This window comes from Brachycentrus maculatus, unplaced genomic scaffold (assembly GCF_059751285.1).
Source record: "Brachycentrus maculatus isolate JH-2025_06_01 unplaced genomic scaffold, ASM5975128v1 h1tg000131l, whole genome shotgun sequence".
Classification (NCBI taxonomy): domain Eukaryota; kingdom Metazoa; phylum Arthropoda; class Insecta; order Trichoptera; family Brachycentridae; genus Brachycentrus; species Brachycentrus maculatus.
In genome coordinates this window covers 1,163,515-1,181,547 of record NW_028280884.1, presented here as the reverse complement: position 1 = coordinate 1,181,547, position 18,033 = coordinate 1,163,515, and the positions used below count along the sequence as shown (strand labels likewise).

At 33.2% G+C, this 18,033-nt stretch overlaps 1 protein-coding gene across 28 annotated transcripts in view; it reads right to left on the bottom strand.

Moving 5' to 3' along the window:
• Positions 1-15,448, bottom strand: part of bt (projectin protein bent) — a 288,017-nt gene extending 272,569 nt beyond the window's left edge. For all 28 annotated transcript variants that reach the window (XM_088260322.1, XM_088260293.1, XM_088260302.1 and 25 more), the window contains exon 1: positions 15,316-15,448. The gene's annotated coding sequence lies outside the window, so the exon portion shown is untranslated. The remainder of the gene's footprint in view (positions 1-15,315) is intronic.
• Positions 15,449-18,033: the final 2,585 nt, after the last annotated feature.

The following is an 18,033-nucleotide window of genomic DNA, read 5'->3' as shown; positions in this document are numbered from 1 at the left end:
TTAATGTTATATAATTTTATGTTATTAAATTTTATGGGGCGTAATTAACGACTAGTTTAATATAAATACAAACATTACATTTCTTATTTAATCTTTGTTAAATTTCTGCACTTAAAATAGGTTAGAACATTATGATTTTTTTAAATGAAAAATTACGAGAAAACAGAAAGAAAAAACTAGAGTGTTTAACTTATATAATCTAACTAACTAACCATCACGCCGAATCCCCGCAGGGGTAGGCAGAAATATAGAGCATACAATCTTCGCCTCTTCCACACTCATTCACAGCGGGAATCACTATCACTTCGTTTAAAATAACAACGTATTTGCAGATTGCACTGCCGTAAATTACTATATTTTACTAACTATTATATAGATTTTTTATAATAACTAACTAACCATTATGCCGCTTCCCCGCAGGGATAGGAAGAGAATCGAAGGCCACACCACTCTGTCTTTGCAAACCTTTTTCGCCTCTTCCACATTCATGCATCTCCTCATACATACCCGACGATTAATACGACTCCGGACCCGGTCTCTTTTAAGTATTTGACATACCCGATTGGTTTTATATTTTTGAAAATACTGTTAAAAATGTTATTTAAGCATTTTATAGCTTTATTACAACACAAGCGATAAAAGATCAATACATATATTGATCTATTTTTCATTATTTCAAATCAATTATAATTTAAATTTAAAAATTAATTATCATAAGATGAACTTAACGTAAAAATCTTAAAATTCTTACGTTAATGTTGCATTAATATGTAAAACATTAAGGTTCAAAATAAGAAGGATGAAAGTGGACTGAATGCAGTCGAAATGCGATCTCTCAGAAGAATGTGTGACAAAACGATGTATGATAGATGTGCAAATAGTGAAATAAGGAAGGAATGCAAAGCTGAGATAAGCATTATCGATAAAATTAAGAAAGGTGTGTTGAGATGGTTTGGACATGTAGAACGAATGAGTGAGGAAAGAACGGTAAAACAAATTTATGAGGCGAATGTTAGCGGGAAAAGAAGCAGAGGAAGACCGAGAAAAACATGGCACGATCGGGTATGCCAAATACTTGAAAGTGGTCAGGTTAGGAGTCGTAACAATCGGCGGGTATGTATGAGGAGACGCATGAACGTGGAAGAGGCGAAGAATGTTTGCAAGGACAGAGTGGTGTGGCGCTCTATTCTCTCTGCCTACCCCTGCGGGGAAGCGGCGAGATGGTTAGTTAGTTAGTTAGTTAGTTCTATCAAACATACAAATTCAATACGTGGCCTGCTGGGCGTGAAGACATAGGTGTTGTCTCCGTACATTTAATAATAATAATAATAAAACCCTTATCCGCACCCCAATGGTGCATAGGGCACTGTGTCTTATAAACGCAGTGTTATTATGATCGTTTTACTTTTGAAGGAAAGGTGATCAGCCCTCCGCTTCAGGTATCAGTCCATGGTAATATTGAATAAATATTATAGTGAAAAAATCACTTATATTTATCTTTACCCCCCTTGGGAATCGAACCCGGGACCTCCAGAACGGTAGCCGAGCGTGCTGACCATTACACTACGGAGGCGGACAGAAGTACATTTAAAAAAAAATAACATAAATAGATAAAATATTTTAATAATTTTCTTAACGTTTCCATAACTCTTTTCTTTTTAAAAAAATGTAATTATATCGAACAAAAACGGCGTTTTAAGCAAAAAAAAATATTACGTTAAATGTTAATTGGGTTTCAAGAAAATATAATCCCGCCTTAAGAAATAATGGTATTCACCAAGTAAATTTTAATTTAAAAATCTACGGATAGAAGTGACTGGCGAGTCAATTACATAATTAAAGAAAAAAAAATGGACTGAGCAATAAAATTAGCAGTCGTAAATTACTGTAAGGTAGGTGGATAATTAAACTTAAAAAAAACAATTGTTGATTCAAAAAACATCTAACCTTTATCACGCTAGACGCTAGACATCGTATTGGCGTAAGTCCAAATTCCTACGCAGACAATAATACACCTTCTCTAAGCAGATCATACAGACGATAAGGACGTATAAGCTTTGTTTTGAGATGGCTTTATGTCAATTTGCAAAGCTTACTGGCAGTTGTAAAATATTAAGTCTTTTGAAAAGATATCGAAAATGTGATACCAATATGCAATACTAAACAATTCCAACAGAACTTTAACTATTTGAGAACTAAGTACTTCAATAACCTTCCTTCATATATAAAAAAGACATTAAAATGCTAACAAATAAATTAAATTAATTATAAACATGTTAATCTATTTTTTGACATCTTCTCATCGAAGACGAAGAAGAATATGGAAGTCTGGGTATTTACGGGGCTGACGACCGTCATAGGTTTAAGTGATCAAAAAGCTTATTTTCATCTCACCAATAGATGTCTCTAATGCAGTTTTAGTGATTCAAGAACAATGTTTCAAAATCGGTTCATATGTATAGAACTTCCAAGAATTTGAGTAGTGTGGTTGTCAATAATGGGTAGAATTGGTGAATGTTGCACGTGTGTAAAGTAATCACTTAAACCAGCCTATGACGGTCGTCAGCCCCGTAAATGCCCAGACTTCCATATTCTTCTTCATCTTTGATGAGATGTCAAAAAATAATATGAAAATAACTCCTGTAATTGGAGATTATCCAGATATTGTGAACAAGTATTTGGACACACTCAAAATATTGTATGTTAATCTAAGCAATAAAAAAACGCAAATAATTATTAAAATTAAGATAAATTATATTACCAATAAACATAAACAGTAATTAATAAGTGCAAGTCCCTCTCCAAGCATAAAAGCTTAGTCTCTTTATTGGAGAGAACTGTGTTATTAATTTTGAGATTGTAAAAGTAGAAATGTCTAAAAAATTAATTAAAACTGTTGTAACCATATTAAATGATAAAAAAATATAAAAAACGTGTGAATTTTTCTATTCTCAGAATTTTCTGGAGAGACCACATTACGAAGGATGAGGTTTTTGGGAGGATAAAAGATACCAGTCATATATCACACCATACTGAGATATGAAGATGTGGGGTGGATGAAGTCCCTATCCATGACGGGAGTCCTTTGTGACCCTAAATACAATCCAAGCTTGAAGGAAAAGTCTACCAAACAATTCGCTCACCCCTTTCAAGAACATCATAAATCAAAAATCGTCAATTTTCAGTTGTACCTGCTTGGAGAGGGACTTGCACTTATTAATTACTGTTTATGTTTATTGGTAATATAATTTATCTTAATTTTAATAATTATTTGCGTTTTTTTATTGCTTAGATTAACATACAATATTTTGAGTGTGTCCAAATACTTGTTCACAATATCTGGATAATCTCCAATTACAGGAGTTATTTTCATATTATTTTTTGACATCTCATCAAAGATGAAGAAGAATATGGAAGTCTGGGCATTTACGGGGCTGACGACCGTCATAGGCTGGTTTAAGTGATCACTTTACACACGTAAATGCCCAAACATCCATATTCTTCTTCATCTAAGTAGGTAGAGATATCAAAAAATAACCTAAAAAAATATCTATAATTTATATTTGAAGCACTAACTTTGTGGTTTTCCATTTTAAAATTAAAACGTAACTTTTATTACTTAATTATAATGTCTACCGGTTTCGAAGCTTACCGCTTCTTTATCAAGACTGATTAATACTAAGTATTAATCAGTATTGATAAAGAAGCGGTTAGCTTCGAAACCGGTAGACATTATAATTAAGTTGTAATAAAATATTTATAGTGATTTTAAAACAAAGTTACATTTTAATTATAAAAAATATCTTCTTATTGGAGATAATCCAGATTTGTGTAACAAGTATAATTTGTGGACAAGTAAAAATGTTACAGAACGTTGTTATTAAAAAAATGTCTTGGTTTTTGGGACTACAATGGATTAAAGACGAAGATTTTTTTTATTTAAGAATAAATTTATTTATTTTTAAATGTTAAGATATTCGTATCACGAGCTCAATCGCGGAACGAATCAAATTTGCAAGTCGAGGTATCATTGCACTTAAGTATTATATAATACAAACAAATATTCATATTAAAAGAACTCGACTGAAATACTGAGTGATGACAGATGCACTCGCTTTGGCAGTAACTTCAAATGCACTCTGCATTTCTCACCATGATATAACGTACTTATTGTGCATATTGCAACTAAGATGAGTCATGCCTTCAATCATTTATATCGCTCACTCCTTTCAAGAACGTCATAAATCAAAAATCGTCAATTTTCAGCTGTGCATGTTTTCGGAATGCCCGGAAAATGTACTATATCCCAGCAAAAGAGGCATATTTTTAAATTAATATTTACCCGCTACAGGGCAGGAAATGTTGTTTATGCATTTTGAAGAAAAGGTTATATTTAATTATTTTTTTAATTAAACTAAATATTTTTCCACTGCAGAAAGAACCATCTGGTTTTGCTTAAAAAAAACCGTTGCACAGTAAAACGTTCAATAAGTGGCTTGATATTTATTTTTAATACATTGTGTTATATTTTTAAACTTTAAAAACGTTCTCCTGAAAAATCAAGTTTTTTGATTTATGACGTTCTTGAAAGGAGTGAGCGATATTTGCAAAGTCGTGTACGAAAAATGATGTAAGTGCTTATGACCAACGCGTCCGACTGAACTTGCAATATCCTAAATATTATTTTTTGACATCTCATCAAAGATGAAGAAGAATATTGAAGTCTGGGCATTTGCAGGGCTGACACACATATCAATATGCAGTAGTTTAGTCAGACAGCAATAATTAAAAATCATCAATAAGACGTTGACTAACGCCTTCCCCCTATTGTCCGTGTTCCCGCTGATATTATTTTTGACATCTCATCAAAGATGAAGGAACATATGGAAGTCTGGGCATTTACGGGGCTAACGGCCGTCATAGGCTGATTTAAGAGATCACTTTACACACGTGTAACAATTATCAATTCTGCCCATTATTGACAACCACACTACTCAAATTCTTGGAAGTTCTATTTCTAAGAAACAATTTTGAAACATTGTTCTTGAATCACTAGAACTTTACTAGAGTCATCTATTGGTGAGATGAAAAGAAACTCTTTTCATCTCACCAATAGATGTCTCTAGTAAAGTTCTAGTGATTCAAGAACATGGTTTTAAAATCGGTTCATATATATAGAACTTGCAAGAATTTTGAGTAGCGTGGTTGTCAATAATGGTTATAATTGGTGAATGTTATATGGAGTATGCTATGATATGCTATATGGAGTCCACAACTTTATATGGATATAAAACAAAAGAATAGTCTGCATCGATTAATTAATATTTCCGGTAGAAAAATCAAGCATATTAAAAATAATAATTACTTACCGAGATGTCTTTATTATTTCTTTCGATAATCCCATTCTATAAAATCATTAACATTTTCGTGAAATACCAAGAACACAGCGAATTACAGTCACAAAGTCCAGAATAGTGAGAATTATATAGTTTACAAAGTGATCACTTAAACCAGCCAATGGCAAGTCGTAAGCGCAATGAATGACCAGACTTTTATATTCTCTACGTATCAAATGATGCTCAGTTTCTATTAATATATCTAATATATTACTTAAATTTTTTATGATATTAATTAATTTGACATTAACTGAAGTGGAAGTGGAAAAACTACTTTTTTTAGTTTATTAATGTAAACACGACTAGTTTCAGAACTATTTTCTCCACTACATGAGAAAATACAAACATTAAAAAGTACTATATTTTCACCTGAGGATGAGGACATCTGTAGTTATCGAAACTACAAATATTAACTTTATATAAAGGTACGTTTAGTTAGTATTAAAATCGTAACCCACATCGCTCACTCCTTTAAACATCAAAAATCGTTAATTTTCAGTTGTGCATGTTTTCAGAATGCCCAGAAAATATATTATATCCCAGCAAAAGCGGCATAATTTTAACATAATATTTACCCGCTACAGGGCAGAAAATGTTGTTTATGCATTTTGAAGAAAAGGTATTGTTTAATATTTTTTTTAAATATACTACACATTTTTCAAATGGAGAAATAACCTTCAGGTTTTACCTAAAAAGATCTGTTGTACAGTAAAAAGTTCAATAGGTGGCTTGATATTTATTTTTAATACATTTCATTATATTTTTATACTTTAAAAACGATCTCCAGAAAAATAAAGTTTTTTGATATATGACGTTGTTGGAAGGAGTGAGCGTTATGTCCAATGTCTCTTATATCGACGCTCGACTTTATCCTTATTTTCTGATATTATTTTACTGTTAATCTTTCTCTCATTCCGCGTCACATTCTATTTTCTTATAACGCCACTTGTTAGCGAATCTCTAGAGAAAAGTGTCCGTCGAAAGGCGTCTAAATATACCCGTCTCTATGCCGAAATCTCGCTATTATTTCATCTTACTCCTTCCTGCGGGGTATAAATACGCAGAGCGGGACGGAGACGCTCGTACATTATCACTAGGAATCTATGCCACCGCCCACGTGACATTCGGGCGGCCATCTTGCGCTGAGGCTGCGCGCGCATTGTTTACCAGCGCGGCTGGGGTGACCAGAGTTAATATTTTTTTTAATTAGGTACTTAACGATCAAGTGAAATTTTATAGCCAATTCCTACTTCTGAGTGAATTTACTCTTTATGTTTATAATAATTATAATTTCGCGTAATTAATGAGTGAAAATTCTGGGCAAAACACTCGCTATCTATATTGTAAAATATATTAAAAGCATTGTTAATTTTATTTCATGTATGACTAGATGTATGGATGTGAAGGAGGCGAGGAGTGTATGTCAGGATAGAAAAGTGTGGCATTCCATCCTCTCTGCCTACCCTTGCTTAGAAACGGCGTGATGGGTAGTAGTAGTAGTACTAGCAGTCGTAGTTAATTTTATGGTATCATAAAAACACTCCTTGTCATGTGGTAGAACACAAAGTGAACGATGAATGATAAGGAGAGTGCTACTCATCATCTCGTTAAAGGCATGAGCTTAAACAATTTAATGATTCTAAGTTAGCAATGAAGTTACTTAGGTGTTATGGTTTTACTTCAATGATTTTACATGTGAGTTTACATAGTATGAAGGTTTATTTATGTACTAGGTATAAACTTTCTTACCTAACACATATAACTATCATTACACTCAATCTCAGACATAAGGTATTCATTCATAAAACAATGAAAATCGGAAATTTATTACTTCCCTCAAAATAAGCTTTTAGCTATTTTCTCAACTGATTAATCTTTTGCTAACCGTTAGGTTTGAGTTGTTAATTTTGGCGGTTTCAGCAAAAAATAATTAATAAAATTCTACCACGAATATTCGATTTCATAATATTTAGCTGATGTTGGCTCTTATTTCAGAATACTTCTACTAAACCATCAAGCTGTTTCCTTGAAGGGTTATGCTAAAAAGATGGAACGCCACCTATGTAATTTTTTCCACGTGAATTTTATTTGACCAGCAACCGGGTTTCGTCCTAACCGACACAAGTCTGACGATGTCAAATAAAATTAATGTGGAAAAAAATACATAGTTGTTATTTTATTATATCCCTAGATCACGTTACGTTCCTTTCAAATTTGTTCATTTATTTTATTTCTGTCATAATCGTTTTTTTCACACATCCTCTAAGAGGTCGGATTTAAACTAAACTAAAGAATCACTGTTTTACAATGTGACCGTTTTTAAATACATGTTACAATATATTTATTAGAGGTTAGAAACTCTAATAAGGCAGATTTTATATATTTTTTAAATGAATGTATTTTTATTGTATGTATGTCGGCAAATATAATATGTTACCATGTTATTTTATTTCGATATGATACAGAAAAAACAAATTTTAGCGAAACAGTTTTATTTATAATATATCCAATATAAAACATTACATGTACCCTCATTCGATATATTGTAACCAAAACGTCATTAAATTCAATGACGCAATATTTTTTATTACGTAAAAAGTGTGCGAAAATGGAATTAATATATCAGATTTATTTTCCAAGATTTTTACATGTGCACCAGCAAATTTCAAAGTATGGCAACATTTTTTCAATAAACATTTTATTTATGTGTCAAAAATCTCTTATACGTGACGAATAAAATGCTTAAAAGAATAGATTATAACCTACAATGTCTCATAACAAATAAAACTACATATGCCTACATTAGTGGGACCCCGATTTATCCCCTTTTTATTCAGAGAATCCTAAATACGTTTTCATTTAAATAAAAAAAATACTTTTCAAAATTATTTTTAAATTTATTATTTAGAATATATTTTACATATGGGCTGGCTAATGCTATAAAATATTTATTAGATAATCAAAGACGGACTTCTAATAGCAGTCAATTATTTGTAAACTGTTTTGTATGAGTAACAAGAAATAAATGTTACATATAGGTTTCGCAATATAAATGATTCAATAATTAAAATATGATATTTTGATAATACTGTAAATTCATGAAAGCAAATGAAGATGGATCGAGTAAGGAGTTATAAGAAAAAACGCAGATAATTCAAAAGGATAATATTAAAGTGTATAAAATAATAATGATATATGGGAATGTTTAGGACATTTCTTAATGGTTATCAGAGAAACCATTTATTTATCTCTCTTTATCATTCGTCTTTGTGTAATACAACTTACTCTACATCAAGACTACTGGTTTATATGGAATAACTTTTCCATCATCAGGTCAACTGTAGACTGTAACTGTAGGTGATATTACTCAAAGTGAACGATGAATGGATAAGAAGAGTGTTATATTACCATACCACAAAGTTAACAATGCTTTTAAAGCACCAAATTTATTTATTTATTAATTGTCTCATAGTTTGGTAATTAATTTTGACGTCTGGCAGCTTAGTAAGCGAAAAAGTAATTACTCAAAAGGGTATTTTTTTACATTTATAAGAAAAGAGAAATGGTACTTTCAATATGAATGATTCTTTAATTATATTTTTGACATCTCAATATAGATGAAGAAGAATATAGAAGTCTGGGTATTCACAGGGCTTATAACCTGTCAGGATGGTTAAATGATCACTTTACACATGTGCAACATTCACCATTCCACCCATAATTGACAACCACACCACTCAAATTTTTGGAACTCCTACATACATATATCATTAATCTCATACCTATCCCATTAATTGTTTCGAAATAGGAAAGGACCTAAGACCATTACATATGCACAGGTTTCAAGAATTAACGTAATATGGATATTCAATAATGGGCAGAATGGAGAACGCTACATAAGTGTATAAGGTGATCGCTTAAGTCATATAAATGATAAATGCCAAATATCAAGCCCTGGGGTCCATCATTCATCCAAGATGAACCCCTAAAATTAAATCCTTAAAACTTGAGACCTTAGGAGAATGAAAGAGGTGTTAGAAGACCTCAAAAAAGATGGTCGGATGATATAGCCGCTGTGGGGGGAAGAAACTGGCTGCAAGCAGCAACCAACAAAAAAATGGAAGGATACGGAAGAGGCCTATATCCATAAGTGGATGACAGAAGGCTAAAGAAGAAGAAAAAGAAGCCCTGGGATGCTCAGAGTTCCATTATTTTTCATATAAAGGGGAATGATAGATGTTTTATATCAAGTTGAGACACCTATAATATTTTTTTGACATCTCAACAAAGATGAAGAATATAGAAGTCTGGGCATTTTCGGGGCTTGCGACCGTCAAAGGCTGGTTGAAGTTATCACTTTACACACGTGTAACATCCACCAATTATATCCATGATTGACAACCACACTACTCAAATTCTTGGAAGTTTTATACATATTATCCTATTTCAAAACATTGTGCTTGAATCACTAGAGACTTCTATTGGTGAGATGAAATAATTGGACGCATTCAAAATGTTGTAAATATTGATATCTTATCTGTAGGGTAAATAATCCAGTGTCTGATATAATAAACAATATTAATATTGTTATTATCTATTAAAACTGAAAATTACACAATATTTTTTGTGAAAATCTTAATTAAACGTGATGCCTCGAAAGCTGGTCACCCTAGGCGCGAGTGTTGCCACATCGGAAAATTCGACCGCCCACATTTCAACACTGGGTGCTCCAGATAGGCCACATTTTAAAAACTAACGCAATAAACGCAAATATCGTGTAATGAAAATATAGATACATGTTACGATAAAGTACTCGCACATAACAACGCCAAACTCATACGTTATATAATGTCACTCAAATAGATGCAGTTGAATGAGTTGCTATGATATTCCTGGCGCAATAAATTTATTTGGGATACATTCAAGCTGCTTTCTAAGAAGATGATACAAACATTGTGTGACGATGATCTCAACATAAAGCTTGGGCAACGGTTGGACCATAATATTTAGTAACAGTTTTGGATCATTTATATCCCGGTTTTTTCGTAGAATACTACCTCAAAGGCGCTTATGTAATTATGGACTATGGTAATGATAAAAAATATTGAAGAAAAACGTTATCAATCGGCTGAGTTTTTATACATCGCTCGCTCCTTTCAACAACTTCATATATAAAAAATCGTCGATTTTCAGTTGTGCATGTTTTCGGAATGCCCAGAAAATGTACTTTATCCCAGCAAAAGCGGCATATTTTTATCTTAATATTTACCAGCTAGGGCAGAAAGTCTTGTTTTTGCATTTTGAAAAAAAGGTATTGTTTTTTTTTTGTGTTCTAAATATTTTTCAAATGCAGAAAAAACAGGTTCAGGTTTTACCTAAAAAGATCTGTTGCAAAATAAAAAGTTCAATAAGTAGCTTGATATTTATTTTTAATACATTGTATTATCTTTTTAAACTTTAAAAACGTTCTCCTGAAAAATCAAGTATTTTTTAGTTGAAAAGTGGACCAATAAAAAGATTAGCATAAGGCAACTGGAGGCATTTGAGATGTGGATGCATCCAAAAATGCTTTGGATACCCTGGACGGACATAGTCAGCAATGCAAGAGCTCTCCAAAGAGTCTGAGTGAATAGCGAACTAATATCGAATATTGAAGTGTCTTATTTGGGACATGTGCTCAGAGGAGAAGAGTACAAGCTACTGCGACTGATCAAGGGTAAGATGGAGGGTCGAAGAGGTGCCGGAAAAAGGCGGATCTCCTGGCTCCATAATATACACGAGCGGACAGGAGTACGGAGCGTCTAGGAGCTGTTTTGAACTGCCCAAAATAGGGAGATTTTCTCACAAAAGATAGTCAACGACCCGACAATATACGTAAAGAAGAAAGACACATTTAAGACAGTGAGGGAGCTGTTTTGAACTGCCCAAAGTAGGGAGATTTTCTCACAAAAGATAGTCAACGACCCGACAATATACGTAAAGAAGAAAGACACATTTAAGACAGTGAGGGAGCTGTTTTGAACTGCCCAAAATAGGGACAGTTTCTCACAAGTGATGGACAACGACCCGACAATATACGTAAAAAAGAAAGATATTGTACATTTAAGACAGTGAGAATTGTAAATCGGACTGTAACTAACTTTCTATGCATCACGCCACTTCCCTACAGGAATAGGCAGAGAGACCACTTTCAAGTATTTGAAATACTTGATCATACCAAGTTTTCTCTATTTCTTTTAAATCACCATCTTTAGTTTTCGCATATCTTTATCAGTATAAACGTAAATGTCTGTTTGTTCGAAATTTTATATCACTCATTAATAAAATTATTCACCGATTGCTTTGAAATTGTAAAACTTACAATGGGATATTTAGTTGGTTGGAAGATATCGCTTTTTACCAATGAGCCTGCCAATGTACTTTTCTGGACATGAAGTTCAAATAAACAAATAAATATTATATCTTATATCTCCAAAAACTATTCAGAGAATGCTTCGAAATTTCGACACAAGTTTTTACAGGTAGAATTATGTCTTAATTCTTTTTAAATTAAAAGATAAATATTTGTGTTTTAATTATTTACAAAAATTCTTCAATTTCATACTATTTCTGTGAGCCTAAGCGGCTCATTATTAGAAATAGGTATCAAATTGTGGTAGAGTGGGTTCGAACCGAGAAACTCTGACTCGACACTTACCACCGGACCACAACCCGACACACATGATTTTAAATGGAATTTGAAACAGAGTTTTTTTTACAGCAATGGCAGCGCCATCTGTTGAACGCAACAGCAACTGACGCAACACTATTGACAGCTGCTGTCACAAATGGCAAACGTTTTGTTGCATTTGCGAATGCATTATTCTATCATGGATTTTTTATATTTTTGCTGCTTAGCATTGTGAAATCAAACTTTCTATTTTAGAAATTTGTGGTTTCTATTTTATATTTTACAAGACCGAGCCGTAGTAACGCGTAGCTAGATACAACTAGTATTAAATTAAGTTGCAAACTACAGGAAAACAATCCACTTACATAAAATAATTGATATTCACCAATTTTAAAATAAAATAAATAAATATAAATGCTTTGTTCATTAAAAGCATTATCAACTTTGAGGTATTGTCATATAACACTCTCCTTATAATTCATCGTTCACTTTGTGTAATAATACTTAAAACACCATATCATTACTACCGGTTTCGGAATAATCATTCCATCATCAAGTCAGATGAAAACTTATTCGTCTACATTCAAATGTAGTCAACCTCGTGATGGAAGGATTATTCCAAAACCGGTAGTCGTAAAGTAGTATTTTAAGTGGTATTACACAAAGTGAACGATGAATGATAAGGAGAGTGTTAAATATATGTATTTGCATTGAATTTGTATGTTTATTCATTACGTTATACAAGAATCATATGCTTTATATTATATGTATTATATATTGTTTAAGGTACATATCGCTCACTCCTTTCAACAACGTCAAATATCAAAAAACATGATTTTTCAGGAGATCGTTTTTAAAGTTTGAAAATAAAATATAATGTATTAAAAATAAATATCAAGCCACTTATTGTTGTGTAACAGATTTTTTATTGTAACTTTTTATTGTGCAACAGATCTTTTTAGGTAAAACCTGAATGGTTTTATCTCCATTTGAAAAATATTTAGTATATTTAAAAAAATAATTAAACAACATCTTTTCTTCAAAATACAAAAACAACACTTTCTGCCCTGTAGCGGGTAAATATTAAGTTAAAAATATGTCGATTTTGCTGGGATATAGTACATTTTCTGGGCATTTGGAAAACATGCACAAATGAAAATTGACGATTTTTGATAAATGACGTTGTTGAAAGGAGTGAGCGATATGTATATCAACAACAAAAATTCATATTGCATAACTGATAAGATATATATTTTTGACATCTCAACAGAGGTGAAAAAGAATATAGAAGTCTGGGTATTTACAGGGCTTACGACCTGTCATAAGCTGGTTAAGTGATCACTTTACGCACGTGTTACATTCACCGTTCTACCCATGATTGACAACCGCACTACGCAAATTTTGGAGGTCGTGATTAAAATATACTCGTATGTATGATTTCCAAAAAAATATTTTCATATATGGAGATTCATGGGGGAGTCATTTATAGGTTTTTACATAAATCCAATGGGTTTTCATGAATTAATATTTTAAAGGACTTGTCGCGTGAGAATTTTGAAAAATATTTAATATTTATAATGATCAATTGATCATTTTAAAAATATATTTGGTCGTTCACTTAACCCGGCCGTTAACGGGTCAAAATCTCTGTTAAAACCATTATTTTAATTTGACTTTTCTCAAAATATAATAATAATCTTATAAAGTCTTCGTTCCTGTTTAGATATGAATAAAATAGTATGATTTTTTTTTTGATAAACGATATTTTGGAAATTATAATTGAAATTTTTAAATCGCAAATGAAAAACAAAAAAGTATTTATATTTTATTGTAGACAATGAATATACACGTACTTCAAATACAAAAGATCCTTAAATCTGTCTAATAAAATGTAATACTCGACAAAATATTAACATTTTAGTAAAAAAATAAATAAGTAAAAATGACTAACCACAAAGTAAATGCTTTAAATATTAATAATATTGAGAATAAAAAATTAAACATATATAGGATGTAGGATGTTAAATTCGACAAAAAAAACTTAATTTAAAACACAAAAAAAACTAAATATAAAAAAGGAAAAAAAAATAATAAAAAAAAGTTAAACTCGAAAAAAACGATAAAATAAACAAAATTAAAAATTCGATAAAAATATATAAAGAAATAAAATTATTGAATTCGGCAGAGTTTTTTTAATTATCAAAAGGTAAAATGAGGCGAAAAAATTAAAAACGTGTAAATCTAAAAAATTTCAGAAATTTAAAAATTAATATAAAAAAATTGATAATTTTTTTAAAAATTTTTTTCTAATTGATTTAAATACCCGAAATTCTTTAATTGTTGATTTAAAAATATACCTATATATTCCAGATTACTGTCGAAAAAAGTGAAAAATACTTTAATTGATTTTCATTAATACCTAATATTGAACTTCAATTAATTACCCAAATGTGTAAGGTTAATTACCCCCTCTCCTCACCCCCAAAGTGAAGGGTCAGGGGTACATTTTGTCCCAATTACCCCCCCTCCCCTTTATTACACCTTCGGAATCTACCTACGCGCGTGCCGATTGGCCGATAGTGCATCCCCCTCCACTTTCCGTAATGGTCATGATCCTAAGGTCATCTCAGAATAGGAGCATCAAGTGACACGATATTCGAGAAATAACTTTGAAAAAAATAATTAAAAATAATAATAATTTTAAGTCTGGCAACATTTATTTAATAGGTCGGTCTATTTCGATTTTTTACACAATTTTGACTGTGACGTTTTCGCAGTCACGTAATCTTAAAACTAGGTTAAAAATACGCTGTTTACGTTCCGTGTAATTCAATCCAGTGTTGCACTTCACTTTGGGTAGCGTAACTTGTAAAACGCCGTTTTCTTGGAATTTTTTTTCGAATATGACACCACAAACGATCGAGAGAGATTTGTGTTAGATTTGCAACTACTACAGAAAAGAAAATCACAATGTTAGAACCGAACGAATATGTGTATTAAATTAAAACAATTGTCATCGCACTGCTCACAGAATTAAGTTGTTATTTAAGCGGTTGAAACACCACACTCACCCTTCTCAAGCACTTTGTATTAATAAAGAAAGTAATCAAATAATTTATTCGATCGAACAGGTAGGTACTGCGAAATTTTCCGGCAATTTCGACTGCGGCAACACTCGTTATGGCGGCGCTCTAAATTCGAATTTTGACATTTGAGACCGCCCCGGCTTTGAGGTTAGGTCTGACTTACAATAGCAAAACTGTGTCGGGTTTGTGTTTGTCACGACGCATCGCCCGGGAGCAGAGCAAACGCCTCCGGCGCGGCCAGCGATCTGTGCGCGGGGAAGACTGACGGCCTCTCGGACGGAGGTGCAGGGCAGACTGAGCGCGGGCGCCGAGACGCGCCGGGACGCCGCCAGAGCCCGACCCGACGCCTGCCGAAGCCCTCCGAGTCGCGACATCGGGTCGGAGATCTCGATACAGCGACCAAACTTACATACTTGCGATCAAAACCATTGCTGGACCATTGAAAGCTGTCCCACCGCATGCCCAGATCTGATACAGAAGCATCTAGGCTTCCTGACAGATCTGCTCTTGCTAAGCAATTTTTTTTAACTAAGTTGCGAAATTTATTGAAAATGTGAAACAATGTAAAATTGTATCCCGACTTTACTGTGAATTAACATTTAAAAGCTTTCAATATACCTGTCACTGCCCGTCTAAATGAATACATTGCTGGACCAATAGTCTCCTCTTCGAATCTAACCGACACTCGCTTGGTTAGTTAGACCCAACATCTCCACACCATCAAGAAAAACCTCATATGTACCCAAAATCTAGCTAAGGAAAGAACCTCGCATGGACAAAATCCAAGGGAAATAACTCAGCACTGGCTATAACACTCAAGAAGGGTGAAAAGCCATTAAAAGGAAGAAGAAGAAGAAGAATCCAAGGGAGTGGCGTGTACAGAGATTTAGTTATGATAGGTAGTAAGGTAAGATATATACTACTTACTAGGGTAGGCTGTAGAGGTAGGTAGTAAGGTAAGCTTCGCACTACGTAAGGCAGGGTAGGTACTGATTACGTTTTTATATGTCACGCAGTTAAGTTAGGATAGGCCCTGCTTTTTTGCCTATCTGGAATGCACGCCCCTGATCCAATATCCAACGCTCCAACTTCTTCGATATAAGAGTAGAGTTCATTCAATGGGATACAGATGAATCAAGTTAAAAAATCCAGGATGAAGAATATTGCTGTTATACGAATCATACATAATCTCCGGGTGGCACAAAAATCAATGCAGAAAAGGACCGGCTGTCCAAACTTAAAACACAGTAAGGGACATTTTTTGTACTACGTTTTTTTTTACATTTTTGGACTTAGTAGAATCAACTTAGTTCAAAAATGCAAAAAAAACGTACTGCAAAATAATGTCCCTCACTGTGTTTTGAGTTTGGACAGCCGAGATGCTAAACATATCTCTTAGAGACCAAAAATCGAATATTTGGATAAGGGAAAAGACCTTAAAAATGTAGTTCAAAGAATCGTGGAACTAAAGTGGCACTAGGCAGGTCATGTGGTACGTATATCTGAGGATAGATGGATGAAAAGATGCTTGACTGGAGGCCTAGAAGCGTGGGTAGGCCCCAGAAAAGATGGTCCGATGACGTTAAGAAAGTGACAGGCCTGCACTTGAAGAGAGTCGCGTCCAACAGAGAACTGCGGAAGTCCAAAAGGGAGGTCTTTGTTCAATACTGGACACAAGAAGGCTTCAGTTAGTAAAAACTAATAAAATAAAAAAAAATAATAAATTTGGGTAACTTATATAGCGCCATTTTCGTAAAATAATACCTCAAGGAAGCTTCACTGTGAATGAATTGGGGAAAATACTATGGTGGAAATGATTTAGCAAACAAATGTGTTTTTAGTATTTTTCTTAAGATCATCTCACTCTCACTATTTCTAACCATTGGTGGAAGAGCATCCCGCGCCGTCGGTCCTGCAACAGCAAAGGCACGCTCGCCAAATTTAGTGCGTTGGTTGCGAGCTGGTAAGATAACTTTGCCCATTGCAGATGTTGTAGCCGATCGAAGCGTGAGACGTCTATCAACCAATTCATCTGGAATACACAGCTCCTTTAGATACTCTGGAGCCATATTGTGTATTGATTTATACATGAGTAGGCAGAGTTTATACTCAACCCTTTCGGGAAAGCGTATCATGTGGCTGAATTTAGAAATTCCAAAAATCAGTCTCGCTGCTGCGTTTAACACTGTGGTGAGACTCAATGTGAGACTGAATGTGGTGAGACTCAATCCAAGCCATTGCCTCACTCATTCGCACCACATGACCAAACCATCTCAACATACCTTACTAAATTTTATCGATAATGCTCATCTCATCCTTGCGCTCTTCTTTTTCTCCTGGTTCCAACCCTTATGTATGGAATTGAAGCATGGAGTTGGCAAGAAAAGGATAAAAGCAGACTGAATGCCGTCAACGTGCGATCTCTCAGACGAACGTGCCGCAAAACGATGTATATTTTTATTATTTATCGTATGGTCATAAGTTGTCACATAACATTGACATTATCAATACAAATTATAATAAAAGCACAAATATGGGTCAAATATTAAAAAAAATAATAAGACATTTAATGCTTGAAAAAATATATGCATGTAATACAAGAAAGAAAAAACACAAAAAATATTTTAAAAAACAAAAAAATTATATACAACATTTTGAGTGTGTCCAAATACTTGTTCACAAAATCTGGATTATCTCCAATTACAGGAGTTATTTTCATATTATTTTTTGACATCTCATAATCCAGGATTCGGATCTCACATACTAATATAAGAGTTTCTGCTTAATAAAAAGCTTCTTTACATCTCACCAATAGATGTCTTTAGTGAAGTTCTAGTGATTCATGAACAAGGTTTCTAAATTGGTTCATATATATAGAACT